This window comes from Pipistrellus hanaki, assembly GCF_964339955.1.
Source record: "Pipistrellus hanaki genome assembly, chromosome: 12".
Taxonomy (NCBI): Eukaryota; Metazoa; Chordata; class Mammalia; order Chiroptera; family Vespertilionidae; genus Pipistrellus; species Pipistrellus hanaki.
The window spans coordinates 6,403,819-6,426,407 of record NC_140514.1 but is presented as its reverse complement, the minus strand read 5'-3'; the positions used below and the strand labels follow the sequence as shown (position 1 = coordinate 6,426,407).

The window sequence follows — 22,589 nt, the reverse complement described above, 5'->3', positions numbered from 1 at the left end:
ATGGCTTTTATTTCATTCTAAATAATTAATTTTGTGTAGCAATCAGGATCTCTGATATACAGACATTCCAGGCTATGCCTACTTAATCCTAGAATCTCTTAAAAATAACATCAATGGGCAACACACTAAAGATATTTATTAGAATAAGCCAAAAGAGTTCAGAACAAGAAAAGCCTTCTTAAACAACCATTATTTAAATTCACAGGCCATTATCCAATTCCCAGACTTTAGCCAATTTATAGAACTGTAATTCCTTACATGAATGAACTCCAGATACTTTTTTTTCTTTTTTTTTTTTAAATATATTTTATTGATTTTTTTACTGAGAGGAAGGGAGAGGGATAGAAAGCCAGAAACATCGATGAGAGAGAATCATCAATCAGTTGCCTCTTGCACACCCCTACTGGGGATGTGCCCGCAACCATGCTACATGCCCTTGACCGGAATCAAACCTGGGACCTTTCAGTCCACAGGCCGACGCTCTATCCACTGAGCCAAACCGGTTTCGGCAATATTTTTTTTTTTCCTAATGGATTCATTGGAGTGACTTTGGTTAATAAAATTATATAGGTTTCAGGGGTTCAATTCTATAATATATCATCTGTATATTCATTCCATTGTGTGCTCACCACCCCAAGTCAAGTATCCTCCCATCATTTAACCCCCTTTTACTTTCTCCTACCTCCCCTGACGCAAGACCAGGACCAGGTACCCTTTTTTTTATCCTCACCAAGATGTGTTTTTATTGATTTGAGAGAGAAACATCAATGTGAGAGAGAAACATCGACTGGTTGCCTCTCACACATTGCCCCAACCAGGGATCAAACCTGCAACCTTTGGTGTAAAGATGACGCTCTGACCAATGGAGCCACCCAGCCATGGCAAGACCAGTTACTCTTTTTTTCTTTCTTTTTTTTTAAGTTTATTATTTTTTACTATTAATCTTTATTGTTGAAAGTATTATACATGTAAGACCAGTTACTCTTAAGAATCCTGTGCTGACTTACTATACCAAGAACACTCTTTGTGGTAGCCATCCAAAAGGCCATGTGACCCATTACCTGAGTAAATGGAAAAAGAGAAGAAAAAACTACCTGAAAGAATTAGATGAAAATATGGCAAATTTTTTTTCTTACATTAAAATAGGCTTTCTTCAAGAGACAAAACCTAGAGGCTACCAAAAAAAAAATTTAATGATAAAAATCACATTAAAAAAATAAAACTAACAAAATTAAAATCAATATAACCTACCTTTGGTCTTTCTTACAGCTTGAATCTCTTCTTTGGTTAACACTATTTCTACAAAATCCTAAAACAGATCCCTATTATTTGGGGGGTGGGGGAGGAGGAAGGGGGGGCCTGAAGAAACTTTGGGGTATATTAACGGGTATGTTTATCTTGATTACAGTGCTTTCATGGATGAACGTATGTGTCAAAAGTCACCAAAGTCCACACTTCATGGGCAGATTGCTGTGCTTCCATTAGGCCCTAAGTAAAGCAGTCAAGCCCACACGCAGGCGCACACGCACCACAACCTAAATGTTTATTGACGACCACGTGAGGACACGGTGAGAAAGCAGGGAATATGCAAACCAGGGAGAGAGCTCTCAGCAGACCCCAACCACACTGGCGTTCTGACTTCAGACTCCCAGCCTCCAGAACGGTGCGAAAATAAATGTCTGTTGTTTAACTCTGAATACATACATACATACATACATACACACATACATACATAAATGTTTACTGACGGTGGAATATTAGAATGGTGAGAAAATAAATATCTGTTGTTTAACTCAATAAATAAATAAATAGATAAATCAATCAATCAATAAATAAAATAGATAAATAAATAGATAAATAAATAAATAGATAAATAAATAAATAAATAAATAAATAAATAAATAAATAAATAAATAAATGTTTACTGACGATGGGATGGTAGAATAAATTCTGGAGCTCTTTTCATTGCTAAGAAAAAACAGTGAAGTTAAAGCTGGCGGCTGAGGGCGGGCACAAGGGTCAGGTCCCAGAGGGAGAAGGTGCTGGAACAGCAGCAGGGGGGTCCCTTTGCCTTCTCTCCAGCTTCTGCTTCCTTTTAAAATCCCAAAGGGCAGGAAGCTCTGGTTTTTTGTGTGTGTTTTTTTTTTGCACGCGTTTTGAAGTCAGACAACAAGGAACCCACTGGGCAGCCATGAGTTTCTTCAGGAAGGTGCGTGCGCCCTGGCCGCACAGCCCGCGGGGAGGCCAGGCCCGGGCCGGGGCGGGCGCGGCGGGCACTGCCCTGACCCCTGGCCGTGGGGCACACCCTCCCGGGACCCCGGGACCCCGCACCCCGCACCCCGGGGCTGGGCGGGCCGTTAGGAGGCCAGGAGGATGGCGGGGAGCCGGGAGCACCCCTCCACAGGCGGCGAAGGCCTGGCCGCTCCTCTGAGGCCACGGCCACAAGGTTCAGGGGACAGAGGGGAGGGGGAGAGACGCGACGCCATGGAAACAGTAACGCGGACGTCAATAAGCAGAGCTGGCACTTACGGGAGCTCCGGGTGCAGCTCCGGGAGGACCGCAGGCCCAAGATGGCGGCGGGCTGCAGGCTGGTCCCCCGCTATGTAGGCCCCGCGCATGCGCGGTGTGCAGGCCACGTGCGGCTCCCAGCCAGGTGCGGGCAGTGCTCCGCCCCACGCGTGCCCTCTGATCCCGGGCTGTGCTGATCTGGGCGCTCAGCTCCAGGTGGGCGATTGCACAGGCGCTGGATGAAAGGGTGGTGGCATTAGTCAAAGGGCAGCGGGGAGGGGAGGGAGATCTGGGGGAGGTAAGAGATCGACCTAAGGACTTGTATGCATGCATATAAGTACAACCAATGGACACAAAACTCTGGGAAGGGAGGGCTAGTATGGGGGGGGGGGGGGAAGGCCCAATGGTAAGATATGTACACAGATAATAATTTAATAAATAAATAAATAAATAAATAAATAAATAAATAAAAGGGTCGTGGCATTAGAAAGGCTGAGAATCACAGCCCTAAGGGAAGATGTCTTTTCTATTTAAGATGCAATTAAACCTCAGCTTTTCTTTTTCTTTTCTTCAAATAATACTCAGGGTTAAAATGAGGAAGTGAGGGATAAGAACTTGCCATATCCTTGTGAATTATACACTTAAAATTGGTGGATTTTGTATGAAGACAAATATGTGATGTCTTAATCAATAAAGAAAATTTAATAATAATAAAAGGGGGAAAAAAATTTAAATAAAGTGGCCTAAATAAAAATAAATAAATTGGTGGATTTTATTGTTTGTGAATTGTAACTAAATGAAACTGACCAAAAAAATAAGATGTCACCTTTTAAGCAAGAGCAGTGGACACATTAAGGAACTCTGTGGCATTCATTTTTAAAAGAGGGTATTTAATATGTAGATCTGAGGACTCAATATGTTGACTTTGGAACTTTGTTTTTGGTTCCATTGACCTTATCTGGCCCAAAGGGCTATCGCTGGCATTGAGTTGATGGAAGAAAATAAAACTCATTAGTCAACAGAGCCAAGTATCAACAGTACAAAGATTGAAATTTCTTTTGAGAGCCAAATTTTTTAAACTTAAACTTATTCTAAAGCTACTTCCTCAAAATAGATTCGCCCAGGCTATCTATTTTGTGGTATTTTGTGGAAGAGCCACACTCAAGGGGGGAAAGAGCCGCATGTGGCTCGAGAGCTGTGGTTTGCGAACCACTGAGAGCGGGTTTGGCTCAGTGGATAGAGCGTTGGCCTACAGACCAGAGTCCCAGGTTGATTCCAGTCAAGGGCACTTACCTTGGTTGCAGGCTTCTCCCTGGCCTGGGCTGTGGTCGGGGCGCATGCAGGAGGCAACGGATTAATGTGTTTTGTGAGAGCAGCCACAGTGTTTGGACAGGTTCAAGCTTCGGACTAATGAGAGGGCGCGGTCCTGCAAGAAGTCTGTTCACTCTCCAACAGTGACGAGAACCACTAGCAAAGCCACGGGCAAGTCCCAGCTTGGACGGCAAAGTCCTCCCAGCACAATTATAGTCAACAGCTATAGTTGTAAGCTTGAACTTATGGTCCAAACCTGTGGTCCCACGTGGCTGAGTGATGTGGGCTTGATAGAGTTCAGGTGCATGTAATTGAGTAGATTAACATCTTGACCACCCCCTTACTTTACCTCGTGGAATCTGGCTTTAAAATAAAGACTTGGCTTGCAGGCAATGTAGCTGTCTCTCCATTAGAGAAGCAGCATCCCTCCAAGACTCAGCTTTTATTATCTTGTCTGTCTTTTTTCAATCCTTCACTGTCCCCCCTCAGGTTCACCCTTGGCCATCCTGGCATGGCACAGTGTTTCTCTCACATCAATATTTCTCTGTTTTTCCCTCTTTCACTTTCTCAAAAAAAAAAGAAAATCAATTGAAAAAATATCCTCAGGTGAGGATTAAAAAAACACACACCAAAAAACTTATCAATGTTTTACTTGACTACACCTGAAAATATTTCCAATGTATAAGGACAAGCTGGCTCCACATTACCTCAGAAACCTTTTACTACAGTGGCAGAGGCACTTAATACTTGTGAAGGTAGCATCTCTCGACCTGTGTCCTTGCACAGCAACTTGGGTCCTCCACAAAGAATTTACAGCAATTTCTCTGAAGACCATCCCATCAGATCTCTGAGTGTGTAGAGCTGACTCCTCTGTGCTGAAACAGGCCAGAGGCTGATGATTAGTGTGTCACCTGTGCACTCAAAATCCAGGTGCTGTGAGTGAGAGGGAACCTGTGGCCAAGCCCCACAGATATTGCTCCTGTCAGAGAAGAGAAGAGTCCTCCTGAGCCACAAATCCTTCCATTCCTTACTAGAAATTCAGCTCCATTATAATCTTATGGGGTAACCATCATACATGTGGTCTACTGTTGACCAAAACATCCTTATGCAGTGTCCGATGTGTGCACAGTACACTCCACATCATTAGCCATCCAAAAATGCCAATAGTGCCAAGGTGGAGTACCCTGTTCTAAAGCAATGAAGTCCAAATCTGGCTAGTATTTTATCAAAAAATCAAAATAATCATCTGTTCAACTTTTTCTTTTTAATCTATGTGCCTGAGCCCCGCCTCTGAGATCCTGAGTAAGGAAGTATGAAGAGAACCCAGGGATCTGCATTGTTTAGAAGCTTTCCAAGTGATTCTTACGATCGGCCAGAGGCAAGAGCTGTGCACGCAGACCCTAACAGAAGAGAGCCAGCTGATAAACATTAGCAGCATGCCCAAAATAGGTTAATGGCTCCAAGGCACCTACCTCTTCTATTTTCTCCAATTACCTATCTCTGGATTAATGGAGTCATTAAGCACTTCAGACATGCATTAATTTCCATCCCTTTTCCCCCCACTTCTTTCATTCTGCATCAATCCAGTTTGCAAATGATTACATCTTAAGTATTATACACTTTCTGTTTACAAATAGAACAAATGACCTAGAAAATGTTTGGCAGCTGTCTTTGTTCTCTGGAATAGCTGGGAATATGGGAATAGCTGAGCAAACAGGCACACTAGCCCTGTAAGCGGTGTGGTGTGACATATTAATAGCTAGTCTTTGCTACCAGCGGACTTAATACATGGAAGTGGAATTCATTTTAAATGGCCTGAAGTAGTATACTTTAAGTCACTACAATTCTGCTAAATGTAGAAAGTGTGAAAATGAATGAATTTTAGCTTTAAAGCTCTTTTCACTTTCCATCATTCTAATAAATTACAACAAAAATGAAATGATCCCAGCTCTTAAGAAACCAAGAAATAGTATAATGTAGCCATGGACATGAGACATAAACAAAAGGAACTATAAGAAGAGATATTATACATTCTCAGAGGATAGACATTTGACAGGAAGAGAATCTTCTGTCTGGAGAGACTGGAAATGCATGTGGAAGTAGCTTCATCTATAGCTCTGCCTTACTCATGCCTACCTCATGCTAGATCCACCATATTGGGAGCTGGAGATAAGTAGACACTATCCCTCTACCCATGGAATTTATTTCCTGGAGAATGGTCAGTCAGACCACAAATATTTATTGCGTGCATTCTGTGAGTCAAGCATCACAAACAGGCAATAATGATTTAGAGTGATCAGTGTTCAGATAGGGAAGGGCATGATCTAATTAATTACTGGGTGGCGTTTTATCACACGGAATCCTCCTCTCTAAGTATGGATTTTTCTCTGAATTCATTTGCAATGCCAGGATCACAGGGCATTCACTCACATTTAGCCTTGACACAATTTAGCAATATGTTGTAATCATCGAGTGGATCACTAGTGTTAATTTCAAGAAATCGGTAAAGAATTGTAATAAAAACCACTAATATAATCCTTGGTTTGTTAAAACTTTTGAGGAAGCTTCCCATTAGAACTATATATTGACTCTTGTCTATAAATCTAGCAGTGATATCAATTGTGAGACTGATTACTCAGGAACGTGGTCACTATACAGAGTGTGGCAAAGGCAGGTTTACAGTTGTTGGTATAGAAAATAATGCAATAATTAATAAATAATATTACAAGAATAAACCCTACCACATTAACAGATGTACTAGTAACAAGAAAATCTGAATGATCATAACAATCAGTAACCTAATATTTATTTTTGAACTGGAAGTGGCTTTGGATAGTGTCATTATCATATTTCAAAATAGTCTCTCCATTGGCTACCACCACCCACATTTTCAAGATCATTGAAGTGACCCCACATTGCATCCAAACTCAGGCTGAAATCTTTGAGTATGGCCCTTCCTCAACACGAAACACCCCACTCTCAGAGCACATAGCTGACAGATATTCTTTTTATAACCCAGCCGGGATGGAAAGGGTCTCTTTGGAGGAATAATGGACACGTGGACATTGCCAATGAGAAAAGGTGAAGGGATAAGAGCATTCCCAGGGCCAGCCTAATTTTGTAATGTGTCAGGCTGGTCAGACCCTGTCCTGGATGGACATGCTAAGCCATGGGAGATAACAGCAATTAGACGGTGTTAACCTTTAGGGCCTTGAGCTCTCCCAATAGCCCGGGTAGAGCCCATTCTTGAGTGTGTAGCTTCAAACCCTGAGAGGAAGTGACTTTGTTGGTAGGTTTTTAGTTACAAAACCAGACCTGATACTAACGTCAGGTTATGCTGTCTCAGCACGTACTGTTCAGAACTCCACGAAGTATGCAGAGGACAGGGAAGGGCAAATTGCAAATATCTAAGGAGGCAAAATTTTGTATAATGTAAACAAAACAAAAAACATTAAGGCAATTATGTTTTTATCATCCAGAAAAAAATCATGTTGCATCAAGTTAAATAGCTTGTCTAAGTGGTTAGAGATCTGTTTAGAATTGTGTAAAAATAGGTAAGGGCCCACTTTGTAAGACAGGAAAGAACCGGCTCTCTAAAGAAAAAATGTCTAGGGAGGAATATTAATTCAGGGACTCATTTCAGAGACAAGGCAGCGAACCATAGGTAAGAAGTGACACCGGCCCGTGTTGGAAGCATTGACACGTTTCTCACCTTCCTTCCATTCTCTGAGGATGCAAATGAATAAATACATAGGGCTTTTGTGAGAAAAGCTAAGTCCTTTGGGACGGTTCTGAAAAGAATCTAATTTATTTGGAGGATAAGTGTCATTTTCATGACAAGCTACATAAACTGACTGAATTTTTTATCACGGACATAGTGGCAGCCTTCCCTGGCCCTCACAGTCTGGCTGCATGAGGTATCCCTCTTCTGAGTTCCGACAGCGTCCTGTGCATACGCTCAAAGGAGCACTTAAATTATTTTTTAAGATTTTTTTTTTTTTAACTTCAGAGTGAAAGGTAGAGGGAGAGAGAGAAACATCAATGATGAGCGAGAATCATTGTTCTGCTGCCTCTTGCACTCCCCCTACTGGGGATCGAACCTACAACCCAGCATGTGCCCTGACCAGGAATCCAACTGTGACCTCCTGGTTAACACTCAACCACTGAGTCACACCAGCCAGGCAAGATTCTTTTTCTTTTTTTTTTTTTTTATCTGCTTTTCCCACTAGTGAACATCTCAAGAACCCAGGCATTGTTAGCATTTGTGTGGTTTTCAGTTTTCTAGGGACTTTTATCAGAGATTTGAAGGCAGGCATACTTTCTCACTCTGGGAATCGTGTTTCATTTTCAGGTGTTCCATAGGCCAATTGGCCCCTTTCCAGATTAGGTGATTAATTCAAAGGTTAGCGCCACAGCTGAACTCCGCCAGAAGACCTGGTGGTAAATCAGATTGAAATATAATACTGAGTTTCATCAGCATTGGGGCTGACCTCCAAAATCAATGCCCCATACCAAACTGCTCGCTGGCATGTGTTCAGTCATTACATTGGCTTCAATCCAGATGTTTGTCTGATGGCACTGTAGTCAGGCCTTAGGTGAACTTTCTCTGCTGTGTCCGCCATGATGCTAAAGAAACAGATTGCTCAGAGACATCTTTAGGGCCAGAAGGAATGCAAGCACCTTCCCTGTGGCCAATCTTCATGAGAGGGGTGGGGCATAGGGCAGGGCAACACAGCTATGGGAGATTCTGATTTATGTCCCAGGTCATGTACCCAGATCCCAGATAGGAGATCAGAAACTTTATTATGCCTGCAGGTTCCAGATAGTCAGACCTAATCCTAGGTCATGTCTTTTTTTTTTTTTTTTTTTTTTTTTTTTTAACCTCATTCTCTGTTTCTGAGTAGATCTTTTCAATGGCAACATTATAATGGATTCTCCGGATAAGAAATGTGTTTTCACCAAATCTGAGGGTTATGATCTGTCCATTTAACCCCTCAGGTGAAAGTTCACACAGACAGTGCCTGTGACAGCGCAGACACAATGTCGGTGTGAAAAAAACAAAGAGAGCACTAACGTCCATGGGTGTCCCCAGGAAGCACTGGCCTGCTGAGCTGGTCCTTATCTCCAGAGCAACTGAGAAGGCCTTTCCGGAACTCCTCCTGCCTCTGCGGCCCAGGCTCCGGGGATTAGAGCCCGCAGACAGGAATGCACCTTTCTTAGGTCAGGAGCACACGGAGGGGAGACTTTGGAGCGAAGAACTCATATTTGTTGAAACCTTTGCCCTGAGCTATAAAACTGTGCGCTGCGTGGCAGGGCTGTCTCTGACTCTGGAACAGAGAACAAAGAGCATATTAGTTAGTCACACAGAGGAAAACACCGAAGATGCAGAAACCACAGGGGCGTTAATAATGTTCCCCTGGCCCTTCCCCGTCGGGAGAACCACCTGTCTTCCCTTCATCTCCTCCAGTGGAGATGTCTTGGAGCATTTCAGCTCTAAATCTGGGTGTTTTCTACCATAAAACTAACACCAAAATCACCCCTCAGGCCCTAGAGATTCATTTCTAATTCTGATGAGTTCAGATCTTTCCCGGAGTTGTAAGCCTCAGCGTGGCCAACAACCTGGAAGTCTGCATTTCACTTCATTGTAGAGGTGACGGAGTGACTTTACGATCTAGTATTACAAAGCCCCTCAGAGGCCCACCAATCCCTGCTACACCTGCCAGGTTCTTTAAACATTTATCTGAGTCATAGATATAATAAATTTTTATTGAATAAAAAAAAATGTCAAATGATGTGAACTATTAAAAAAAAGAAAAACACTTTTATAATCCCAGCACAATACACTTTGTTCAGTATGTCTTTGGGGGATTAAAAATAAAACGAATATGCTAAATCTTACAGAATAAAAAGGGGAAATGTGGATTTCTTCGATTGATGTTTAAATCTTAAATTTTGGCAACTTAGCACATAAAACATCAAAGCACACTTGGACGGGGTCCTTGTTCCAGGCAGGCTGTAGATTACTACAGGGTGTGAAATATTGTGAAATCAGCCCGGCTCCACGGGAGTGTGAACAGCACAACATTCTCTGTAAGATCCTGGCAGTGCCCAGAAAACCCTGCATTCCTAATTGGCCAAATCCTGCTACCGTCACTTGCAGGACACAGCCCATAATCAGTGGAGGGATTCCAGAGGTGTGTGATATTACCCCTGAGTTCTTATTACAGACTCTAAACTTCAGGCAATTAAATCTGAGAGAGAAAGCAACGTAGAGCAGGTGGAGAAAGAGGGATCGTGCTTTGCAGATTTGCATTGATCTTCCACTGATTGGGGATGTCAACAGAAGCCTCCAGCTGCCCTGCAGAGGTAAAGGGACAGATCTTCATCAGGTCATTTCCAGCATTATGTGAAGTTATCCAGGCTTAGAAGGGGGTTGTGGTGAGAATGAGGATCAGCTAAATGCTAAGCCAGGCCCTGCCAGTTATAACTCCATGTACAAAGTGTTGGGTTCCCTCTGATAATTCAAATACCCACTTGGCACTATATGTAGTTATTACAATACTAGAGGCCCAGTGCACGAAATTCATGTATGGGGGGGCGGGCAATTTGGGGTGTCCCTCACCCGGGCCTCTGGCCAGAGGCCCCTCCTCTCTCTCTGCACAGCCTCTGGGAAGATGCTTGTCCTGGGGCCTCCTCAGGGCTCTGGCCTGCGACACCCAGCAGCTCTGGTACTTGGGGGCTTGGGCTCCCAGGTCCTATTTCCCCGCCAGCTTGCTGCACATCAGTTGCCATGGGAGCCATGCCTCAGGAGCTGCCCCCTCGAACCATACTACTCGCATGCACAGGGGGGCGGCCATGCAGCAGCGCTTTGATGTCTCCAGCATGCTCACTTGACTGCCTCCCAACCCCCACCATGGTGCCATGCTGGTCACATCCATACTGCCGGCAGGAGGCTTCCAGTCTGGGACTGGGGCTGCTGGGCTGCACCTGGGGGCTGTGATCAGAGGACCCAGGCACCCATAGGGCTCCATCAATGTCAGGAACTGGGAAGACCCATTTTTCTGGGTCCTCCCAGCCCTGTGTGTGGCCAGGGCCCCTCCCACTCCCTCCATGTGACCGGGGTGTGGACACTGGGCTCGTGTCAACAGGGGTGATGCAAGCCCAGAGGCCCCTCCCCTCCCTCCACAGCTGAGGAGTGGATGCTGGTCTCGAGTTGCAGGGGCAACACCACCTTGTCCACCCTGGCTGCTATGGGCTCTGCCATCTTTGTCATGGAGTGATGGTTAATTTGCATATTACTCTTTTATTAGATAGGATTAAAAATAATTGTGGAAAATACGTGTGTGTATGTGTGTGTGTTTCTAAAAGATCGTTAGAAATCTAGATTCCTGTCTGTATATAGTCTGTAACAGTGAGAAGGAGATAAGTGCAGAGTATCCTCCATAGCAAAACCCTACTCTCCAGGGGCAAGAGTTTACTTAGCCCACCTGGGAGATGCACCTTGCCCTGTCCCCTCCACCTTTTCACCCTTACCTAAGAGGGGAGGGGTCTAAGAACCACTTGTGAAGGATACATCCCAGGGTCCCAGGCTCACTAAAACACTGAGATTTACTCATAAAATTCGAGATCACACCCCTCCCACCACCAACCCAACCCCACCAACAGGGCTCTGACATTACAGTGGATTACAGCTCAACTTCAAATCCGACTCTAAAGAGGAGGGTTTTTTAGTTCCTAAAGACAACAAGGCAGACAAAATCAAAGATACTACAGAAATTTGAAGTTTCTGGCACTTCCAGCTACAGCAAATGCACACGGCACAACTCGTAGCAGACCTGCATAGCTTATTATTTCGGTCATTCATATATGTACTAACCTTATTAAAATCTTTCACCGGATTTTCGATTGGTTATCCAGCAAAAGATGCCTAACCTCACGAATACTTTTCACCTTATATGTAAATGATTGTATTATTGTGTAATTTTATTTCTGCCTGGCTTAACGCTCCTTTTTCAACTGAAATCCTTTAAGGACAGGGCTGTGTTTCATTTTTCTGTACCTTCATAGATAGCTTAAATCAGAGCTGGCTGCATGAATTTAGCAAATGAATATTTCTTTTCTTGCTCTGGCTGGTATGGCTCTGTTGGTTAGGTGTCATCTCATGCGCCAAAAGGTCTCTGGTTTCCCAGTCAGGGCACATACCTGGGTTGCAGGCTCAATACCCAGTAAGGGGCATGTGCAGGAGGCAGCAGATCCCACATTGATGTTTCTCTCTCCCCTTCCACTTTGCCTCTCTCTAAAACTCAATTAAAAATCATTTAAAAATACTTCTTTTCTCCTATCCTATTAATACCTAGAACTTATTGAACGCCTGCTACATTCAGGCCCTATTTGAAATGTATCACCTGTATTTTGTTAAATATATTTTATTGATTTTTTACAGAGAGGAAGAGAGAGGGATAGAGTTAGAAACATCGATGAGAGAGAATCATCGTTCAATTGCCTCTTGTACACCCCCTTCTGGGGATGTGCCCGCAACCAAGCTACATGCCCTTGATTGGAATTGAACCAGGGACCTTTCAGTCCACAGGCTGACACTCTATCCACTGAGCCAAACCAGTTTTGGCTGTATCACCTGTATTAACTCACTTATTCCTAGGAGATAAAACTATGTTATCCCCCTTGCACATAGGTGGCATAGAAAGGTTGTATAACTTATGTAGCTGCTGACAGATCCAATGTCAGATCAGCGGCTATGCTTTTCATCTGGATGCTTCTGCATGAACAAGGGTAGCAACAAACTTCAGCTCTGCCCTCAGAACCACTGGCCTCTTCTGTCTACAAATAATTCGCTTGAAAAATTAAACTGTTATCTCAATACACATTGATAATGCAGAAAGATTCTGGGAAAGAACACAATTCCCCGGAGAGCAAAGAGATATTTGCTACTGGCTTCATTTGGAGGGAGGGACTTTGATATCACAGGTCCTGGATTGGGAAATCAATGTGTGGAGAGACTTTTGACCTGACTTTTCGACATAATGCTGCTCTTTTCCCTAAAACCTTATCAAGCATGAGTTTGAAAGGTGAGTCCTGTCATTGCAACATCACCTATGTTCCTCCTACAGATGGGGTTCTGTTTGATTTAATATTAGGGAAGGCTTCCTGGATTAGCTCTTACACAGAAACTGGATTTAGGAAGCTACATGACATTGCTTCTTCCCATTCCTTACCTAAGAACATACTGAGATGATCAAACACATTTTACAACTGGTTCCAGAAGAATTAGTAAACAGGGAACATTCCATCAACTGAAACATGTACTTTGAGTCCTACAAAGTTTACATGGTAACAGGTATGATAAAGGTTAATTCTAGAACTAACAAAGATGATTATCAACCTTCAGAGTTGCTGGGCCTTCTTCCTGCCCTACCAGCCATGTTTCTCTCTCGTTCTTTTTTCCCCATTCTTACTTTCCCATTTCTCCCCTCAACTCCTCTCTCCTCCTGTCCTTTCCCTTCCAATCACTCACAGGAAAAGAGCCTCATATAAGTGCATATAATATATATATATATATATATATATATATATATATATATATATATATATATATATATGGCATCTATTCACACTTTTATTTTTTTCACCCATATACTCATTTATTCATTCAACAGATTATTCTGTGGCTAACTGTCCTTACCCTACCTCCCCATCTTTGGACAGATGGAAGTTTGTGTTTCCCCAAGGACATTGGATTTAGCTGGAGAGGCCCAAAGTAGCAGAGATTGGGACATATACTTGATAGTTTATCACCGATCACAGAGTCAGAGTCTGGTAGATTCTAAGCCAAAAAGTTATAGCCTTAGGAAGACAATCTGCTTGGAAAACAAACAGAAACAAAAACGTTCCCATCTGGTGCTTTCATTGGGGTGCTTTCCTTTCTGGAACTCTCTCTCTTTGAATTCTGGGAAAAGTCCATGTTCAGGTAGGAGCCAGTGTCCCTCTCTCAGTACCTCCTATCTGTCCACAAAGGAGCCCTACAAGCTTGGGAAACATTTCCAAAGTGACAACCCACCAAATAATGGCTCACAGAACATCTAGATATCATGCACGAAGTGTAATTATACTTCATAAAAGGCAAGATTTCTGAGTATTATATAAGGTTTTAGCATAAAGATGTCCTCAGGTACAATGTCAAAACCCAGACATGGCCTTTGACCAAGATTAATATACCATTCTGCTTATCAGGTAGTCATTGAGCACCTCCTGGGCACTCAGCATGGCATTAGGTATTAGGTACATTCCTGATCTTTTTGGCACTTACAACCAAGTTGACTAGGCTAGACATGTACTAATAAGATGATGGACTCAGCATGATAAAGTGGGAAGAGCCTTTGACTTGGAATCTTTAGACTGGTCATAGCTCTAAATGTCACCACTGTTAGCTGTGAAACTCAGTTTAGAATTGTTGTAAGGATTAGTTTTAAATATTATGTAAATTACTAGAGGCCCGGTGCATGAAATTTGTGCTTGAGTGGTGAGGGGGAGTGTTCCGCAGCCCAGCCTGTACCCTCTCCAATCTGGGACCCCTCAAGGAATGTCCAACTGCCCGTTTAGGTCTGATCCTGGTAGGGCTGTTGGACATCCCTCTCACAATCCAGGACTGCTGGCACCCCACTTCTTGCCTGCCTGCCTTCCTGATTGCCCCTAACCGCTCTGCCTGCCAGCCTGATCACCTCATAACCACTTCCCTGCCAGCCTGATTGCCCCTAACTGCCCTTCCCTGCAGGCCTGTTCACCCCTAATTGCCCTTCCATGCAGGCTTGGTCCCCCGCAACTGCTCTCTCTAGCAGGCCTGGGTCCCCCCAAACTGCCCTTCCCTGCAGGCACAGTCGCCCAAACTTCTCTGCTGGCCTGGTCACCTTTAACTCCCCTCCCTTGCAGACTTGATTACCCCCAACTGCCCTCCCTTGCAGGCCTGGTCCCTCCCAATTGCCCTCCCCTGCTGGCCATCTTGTGGTGACCATCTTGTGTCCACATGGGGATAGCCATCTTGTGTGTTGGAGTGATGGCCAATTTGCACATTACTTTTTTATTAGATAGGATAGAGGCCTGGCACACAGGTGGAGGCCAGCTGGTTTGCTCTGAAGTGTGTCCTGGATCAGGTTGGGGGCTTCCTTATGGCATGGTGGTGAGGGGCCTGTGGTGGTTTGCAGGCTGGCCACACCCCTCCATGACCAAAACAGAGGCCCTGGTATCTGGGGTTTATTTATTTTCTATAATTGAATCTGTAGCCTTGAGCAGAGTCCAAAGCAGGCTAGGCAGTTTGGCTTCATCCATTGCTGGGGGCAACCAAAGCCTCCTGCTCTCTCCAGCTCTGTGGCTGCAGCCCTTTTTGTTGGGATTTATTTGTCTTCTATAATTGAAGCTTTGTAGCCTTGAGTGGAGGCCTGGGCCGGCCAGGGTGTGCAGGAAGCTAGGCTTCCTTCATTGCCAGGGAAACCCAAGCCTCCTGCTCACTTTGTGGCTACAGCCATCTTGGTTGGGTTAATTTGCATACTCACTCCTGATTGGCTGGTGGGCATGGCTTTGTGGATGTAGCAGAGGTATGATCAATTTGCATATCACTCTTTTATTAGATAGGATGTATGGATAGAAAATATTTTTATGGTTTTTAGAGAATTCAAAATGGAGTAGAATTACTTGTCAGGTTCAATATAACTCAATAAAAAAAAAAAAGCCAGTGTTTTGCAAACAAATTATCAACCACTGGTGGCTCATGAAATCAATTTAATGGGTAATGCTCTTTTTTGTTGTTGTTAAGTGGAACAGAATAGAAAATATCAGAGTATATTACATGTTGTATGGGCATTTTTGTTTCAGGTAAATTTTGTCTCTATTATATATAGATTTGTGAATATTATACTGTTATGAGAAAATATTTTCTTAGTATGGGTCACTTTCCAAAAGTTTGAATAGTCTGTATTTTCTCTCCCTTGGCTCATCTTCTTTCAGCCTTGACCATGGCCATTTCTACATACAGTAACTGTAAGCCAGAAAAGGGCAAGAAATGGAGAGTGGACCAGTCTGTTATATGAGACTTGCAACATTTGTGTTCTTGATGCATGTGCTTGAAGTGAAACTTTTCTGTCAGGGTATTCTCACAGAAGCTTGACCTCTGCACTCAGGACCTATCAGTGACACATCCTACCTACATGACTTGGTGCAGCTCCACTATAAGGCAAGGGATGAGGATCTTCTGCGACAATGCTGACAGCTCTGAATCAGAGCTAAAGCCATGGCCCAAGTCACAAGGACTTTAGGATGCCTTCCAGCTTTGCCTAGAACACCCCACGAAGCATGAATAGAGCCCATCATGTTGGGACCTCCTTCTCTGTCCCCACTTCCTATTCTCTCTCTCTCTCTCTCTCTCTCTCTCTCTCTCTCTCTCTCTCTCTCTCTCACACACACACACACACACACACACACACACACACACACACACGAATCAACAATCTCCTCACCCGTAGGAAGACCCGATTCTAAGGCTGGAGCAGGAACTTAATTTGAAGCCACCACTGGGTGTATTCTTTCCAAAGCACAAAAGTTTTGTCACAGCAATTGGTTTTGGTCCTGTGGCTCCTCCAGAGATTTTTCTGATGACAGTTTAAGTACATTAAAACTGTACTTTTGCCCAAATGGCGTGTCTCAGTTGTTGAGCATCAACCTCTGAACCAGGAGGTCACGGTTCTATTCCTCGTCAGGGCACATGCCTGGATTTCAGGCTCAATCCCTCTCATCCCCAGTGAGGGGTGTTGCAGGAGGCAACCTATCAATGATTCTCTCTCATCATTAATGTTTCTGTCTCTCCCTCTATCTTCCTCTCTGAAATCAATAAAAATATATATTTTTAGAAAAACTGTACTACTTAATGAAAAACAATGATATTCTGATATTCTAAGATCATGGTCACTGACAGCAGTGACCTCACTGATGACTTGCCCAGTGTGGTCAGGTTGGGGTTGTTGTGCCTGCCCTTGATTGCCACCCACACCCAGCACTCACAGTGCAGCCCCACCTTGCCAGCCTTGAGGAATCCTTTTTTCTTGGGATCATGTACTGGGGGCAATGGTGGGAATGTCCTCTGGAGATGGCAGACACCAGAGCACTGAGTTTCTAGATGATTTCCCATTGGTGCCCTGGAGCTCCCTGTGGTGACAGCACCAGCCTCAACCCCTGGTCAATTATCCCCACAGGATCTAAAAGGTTACTCCAGGCCAGTCACTGAGCTAGGGAGTGTAGAGATACAGAGATGAATAAAGTGTGAGTCTGACCCTTTAGTTGTCACAGTAGGCACCTTAACCAAGGAGTTGCTGGGCTCTATAGACAGGGGTCAGGGGCTTCACGACCTGAAGAGTGAAGTTCTATGCAGTTATTTGCTGGACATTTGTAGATTTTTTTATAGTAACAGGATACTAGCTTTTATCAGATCATCAAAGGGCAGGACTCTGTGGTCCCAACATTTCAGAAATGGTGAGTTTTCTCAACTGTGATTTTTATATATTCTCATATTAAGAAGAGGAATAGCTCTCTACTCCTGAATTTTAAAAAATGAGGGGAAGGCCTTTTAAGTAACAGAAACTAGCTTCTCTCTGGTTGACCGCCCAGCATCTACTCAATAAGTAGTCAGTAAGCAGATTCTTCTGACCAGAGTATCATCTCCTCAGTGGGAATATGTTTCTTGTAGATGGTGAATCAGAAGAACTTTAACCAAAGCGAAGGGCTGACCCTCATTTCCTATAAACACAGGCACTGCACACTATAACACTTGTGCAAGTATTCCAGAGTCTGCCCTATTTAGTAACATGTTCACATTAAGTAAATCGATGGTAGTCAACCTGTTGTGAAATGCAGCCAATCCCACTGTTTGTGACACCAGGGTGAGGAAAGGGAATTGCCTCATGGTGAGTTCTGTCACCATGATTACTGCTGTGACAATTTAGAGAGAAAGGACCAGGTTGGATATAATATATCCAGCTGGGTCAGGATGTTTCTTTTTGAGTTAGCTTAATGAAATTCCGAGTCCCCGTTAGATAATTGTTGTTTGATTGCATTGTGTGTATACATTTTGATTTCTAAAAATTAAATCTAAGCAAATCTAAAATGGGTAATTTCAAATTGGGTAATTTTTCTTTGCTATTGTTGTAGAAGAGGGTTTTTTTTTCTTTTTTAATATATATTGATTTATTTCAGACAAGAAGGGAGAGAGAGAAAGAGATAGAAACATCATTGATGAGAGAGAATCATTGATAGGCTGCCTCCTACATGCCTCCTACTGGGGACTGAGCCCACAACTCAGGCATGTGCTCTTAACCATAATCAAACTCGAGACCTTTCAGTCCACAGGCCAATTCTCTATCCACTGAGCCAAACCATCTAGGGCTTTTTTTTTTCTTTATTGCTGAGGATCTGGGGAGAAAGTTTACCTGAGGAAATTGTCCTCTAAATTACTAAATAACTTTTACATAATTGTGTAATCTAAATTCAGGTGTTTGTATCAAAAGATTAACCGTGACCTCATTTCACAGCTTGTAGCTTTCCTTAGTTTAAAAAACATTCATTCCCCATGCTGTGCACCTGAAACTAATACAAAATAATGTTAAATGCAACTGTAAATGAAAAAAAAGTAAAAAATAAAACCATAATGAGATATCACCTCCTAATCAAAAAAAAGACAAGAGGTAAGTGCTAGGAAAGTGATGAAGAAAGGAGAACCGTTGAGTACTGTTGGTGGGAATGTAAATTGGTACAGCCATTGTGTAAAATAGTATGAAGTATTTCTTTCCTCAACAAGTTAAAAATAGAACTCCCATATGATCCAGAAATTCCACTTCTGGGTACATATCCAAAGGAAATAAAATCAGTATCTCAAAGAGATATCTGCATTCCAGTGGCCATTGCAGCATCATTTACAATAATCAAGGAATGGAAAGGACCTATGTGTCCATCGATGAAAAAACAGATAAAGATGTGGCATACATATAATAAAATATTACTCAGCCTTAAATGGAAAGAAGTCCTGTCCTTTGTGACAATATGGTTGAACTTGGATGGCATCGTATACAAAATGAAATAAGCCAGACAAATTCTTCATGGGATCCCTCGAATGTGAAATATTTTCTTTTAAAAAATTTGAACTCATCGCCAAAACCAGTTTGGCTCAATGGTAGAGCATCGGTCTGCGGACTGTTCAATTCCGGTCAAGGGCATGTACATTGGTTGCAGGCACATTCCCGGTGGGGGGGGGGGGGGGCGGTGCAGGAGGCAGCTGGTCAATGTTTCTCTCATTGACATTTCTAGCTCTCTATCTCCCTCCCTTCCTCCCTGAAAAAATCAACAAAATATATATTTTTTTAATTTTTTTTTGAACTCATAGAAGCAGACAGTAGGAAAGTATATAATTTCCATGGGATGGGGGATGAAGGAAGAGGTTAGTAAAGGGGAATAAACTTTCAGTTATAAAATGAATTATTTCTGAGAATCTAATGTGTAACATGACTATAGTTGGTGACTCTGTATTGTAATTTGCTAAGAACAGAGAATGTAAATGTTCTGACAAAAAAGAAAGGAAAACATGGAGTGATGGATATGTTAATTAAATGCATACATATAGCAATTTTTTTCATTGTACACTTTCAGTATCTTAAATTTATTTGTCAAGTATATGTCAAAAAAGCTGAGGTGGAAAGGTTGACTCCGTACTTAAATTGAGATTGCTTCTTTCGCTTTGCATGAAAATACCTAATTTTTTAAAATAATAAGTTTCTTACAGAGACTTAATACTAGCAACATTAATTCATTCACTGTTAAAAGCAGCAGTATGACAACAGGTGAAAACTTTATGATGTAGAAAATGTAAGTTGTCCTCTATTCATTCTGTCCAATATTCTAAATCACAGCTGGGTAATTATTTTTATGAAATACTAAAGGGTAGGAAAAGTTCATAGTTAATTATACCATGTAACTTCAGTTATGTAATGTTGATTTTGGAGAGCAACATAGAAATAATTGTAAAGAATAACCTCTGGTTTGCTGCTAAGATAATAGAAAATAATACTAGGGAACTTTGTGACCAGTAAAAATTTAATACAACAATTTAAAAATATCCATTTAGATTATGAGGCTGCATTTCAAATACATATTTAAGTGATAATGGGAAAGATTATTAGAATTGGCCCAGTAACATTTTTCCAGTAGTTGAGGTATAAGAAATATATTCTTCCCTCCATAGCTTTATGTTTCATTGGCATGAATTGATAGATTCTTTGCTAAAGATGTGAGCTGGTGGTCCATGTACCAGAACATTTATACTTCCCAATTCTAACTACTATATTTTTCTAAATCCCAAAGAACTTGCATTAGCTGATTTGGCTCAATGGATGGAGTGCTGGCCTGCAGACTAAAAGGTCCCGAGTTCACTTCTGGTCAAGGGCATGTATCTCACTTGTAGGTTCAATCCCTGGCCCTGGGCACGTGCAGGAAGCAAACAATCCATGTGTCTCTCTCACATTGATATTTCTCTCTGTGTGTCTCTCCCCATGCCTTCTACTCTCTCTGAAAACCAATGGGAAAATATCCTCAGGTGAGGAATAACCAAAAAACAAACATAGAAAACCCAAAGAATTGTACTAGAGTGAAAGCATGTCTTATTACTGAATCATAAAATCAAACTGAAAAGAGCCTGTGCTATTGCTCAGAGCAGAACAATGTCTTATGAAGTGGAGAGCCCACAAGGAATTTCTTATGACACAAAGGCCAGACAGACCCTAGAAATCACTAATACACAGGCTATGTTAGCAGTCACCGTGGCATATTCCACATGGGCCTGAATCATGGCTCATAACTTAATTCAAAAATAAATCATTTCAATTTGGTACCAAAATGGTGGTGATGATAAAGAAAATGTGAAGGAAGAGGAAGAATAGTATAGACAACTTTAACAGAGGAAGTGGAGATTAGGGCTTAGGCTTGGTAACAAGAGCAAGAGTGAGGGGAAGAGAAGTGACGGGAGAGACTGAGAGATAAAGAAAGTCGCACACACAATTCTGGAAGAATTTAAGAAAGGGAAGAATTTCCAGAGGGGTGAACGAGGAGCAGCTGCTCTCTGCCCTAAAGACAGGGATCCACTCAGCAGTTGGATGGAGTTATCTGAGTCTCCCACCGCTCACCTCCCTCCTCTTGGGGAGGGTCTAGCTGCTCTGAGCATTGAGGGAGAAATAGCTTATCTGCCTTCTAATAAGGAGACACAGCTCTGTTGTTAATGAAGTGAAACCCAGCAATTCTCTGGGCAATTCAAACATCCATCACCATTTTCAACTAACATGTTCAGATAAAAAAAAAAAAAAAGTCTAAAAGTCAAGCAGAATAGATGGATCCGAATTAATTGCCTCACTTTACCATTTTACATTAGAATTGTCCAAATTAAGTCACATACATGGTGTTTAGCTGTGCATATGGGTCAGCAGTGATGGCGAATGCTGCTGGCGAGTGATCTGGTCTGGAATGAGGGGACAGACATCATTTCACACTGACTCATTCTGGGAGGTATTTTCTGGGAGTGAGGCTGTGTGTCAATCCAGTAGGATTACCCATGCCAAGATCATGATGAGCAGGATAAGAATGGAAAAAGAACAGAGGTGTCTGAGCCAGCTTCCTGTTTACCTACTTGAGGAAAATGTATGCAGGCATTTGGAAGGGGAAACTAACAATCAACAGCATTTATGCTAAGACCTCATCCAAAGAGCAGCAAGCACAGGTGTCTCGGCACATCGGTGCTTTTTCCCCAATCACATTTCCTCGGAAGTCTGGATGTTAACAAAGGCATAGCTTAGCAAATGCCACTTAGCCACCAACCCTCTCCTCTTGGCGGCATTATTTTCTATGGTGTTTTCATTTTGTCTCTCTTAGTATCCTCTCTGAGAGGCAGCTCAGGCTCAGAACCCCAGGCTTTTTTGCTCTAAAAAAAAAAAAAGGAAAAATAAGCCAGATTTAGAGATCTGGATTTCCTAATGCTCTCATTGAGATTCAGGTTGGTGGAGTACAAAGCACAGAATGGCTGAGCTTGAGCTCTAGCTCAGTGAGTTGTGATGCCAGGTGATCCTGAAAGCCGCTGCACTCCAGGAAACCTTGGGTGTCTCACCTGTGATATATACCACCAACTCACATTATTATGAAAAGGATTAAAAGAAATAATGAACACCAAAGCCCTACCAAACCTAACAACAATGTGCAGTGGCTGCTCTTGTTCATATAACCCTGACTTATTTCCCCTGATAGAGCGTAAGCAGTGTGTGGATGCTCAGAATCACTGAAATGCAACCTGATGCTATTTGACCCTCTTACACATCCATCATCATCTCTTCTAGCTGCCTAATGAAGACAGTAGAGTTGGGTGAGTAATGCAGAAGGCAGCCCTGGCTTCCTTATGGGTAGGAACTGGGGTTAAAATACCTATTTTGTGGGTTTTTTCTTTTGAATCGTAAATGAGATCATCTATGAAATTTAGTTATCACAATGATAGGTACATTTTTGGTGCTTTATAAAAAAAAAATGTTTTTTAACAAATATTTGGAACGACCTGACTGAGCAGAGGGATGACTGCTCACCCTCCCCAGCACCTGGCACACAGTAACCATGTGAAGTATGAAGGCCCCCTCTCCTTTTGTGGTGGTTGTTTAGTTGTTTGTTTCTTCCCCACCCTGACTTCACAT

At 42.6% G+C, this 22,589-nt stretch overlaps 1 protein-coding gene across 5 annotated transcripts in view; it reads right to left on the bottom strand.

The window, feature by feature from the left end:
• The window catches only part of TDRD15 (tudor domain containing 15), a 545,892-nt gene that overhangs the window by 517,376 nt on the left and 5,927 nt on the right, over nucleotides 1-22,589 (bottom strand). For 2 of the 5 annotated variants that reach the window (XR_014796493.1, XR_014796494.1), the window contains exons 2-3: nucleotides 3,802-9,146; nucleotides 2,530-2,743 (exon numbers count right to left, since the gene is read on the bottom strand). The exons of 1 other annotated variant lie outside the window; for it this stretch is intronic. The gene's annotated coding sequence lies outside the window, so the exon portion shown is untranslated. Of the gene's footprint in view, nucleotides 1-2,529; nucleotides 2,837-3,801; nucleotides 12,094-22,589 lie in introns of those variants that run through there. 2 more of the 5 variants (XR_014796496.1, XR_014796497.1) reach the window with 2 other exon arrangements.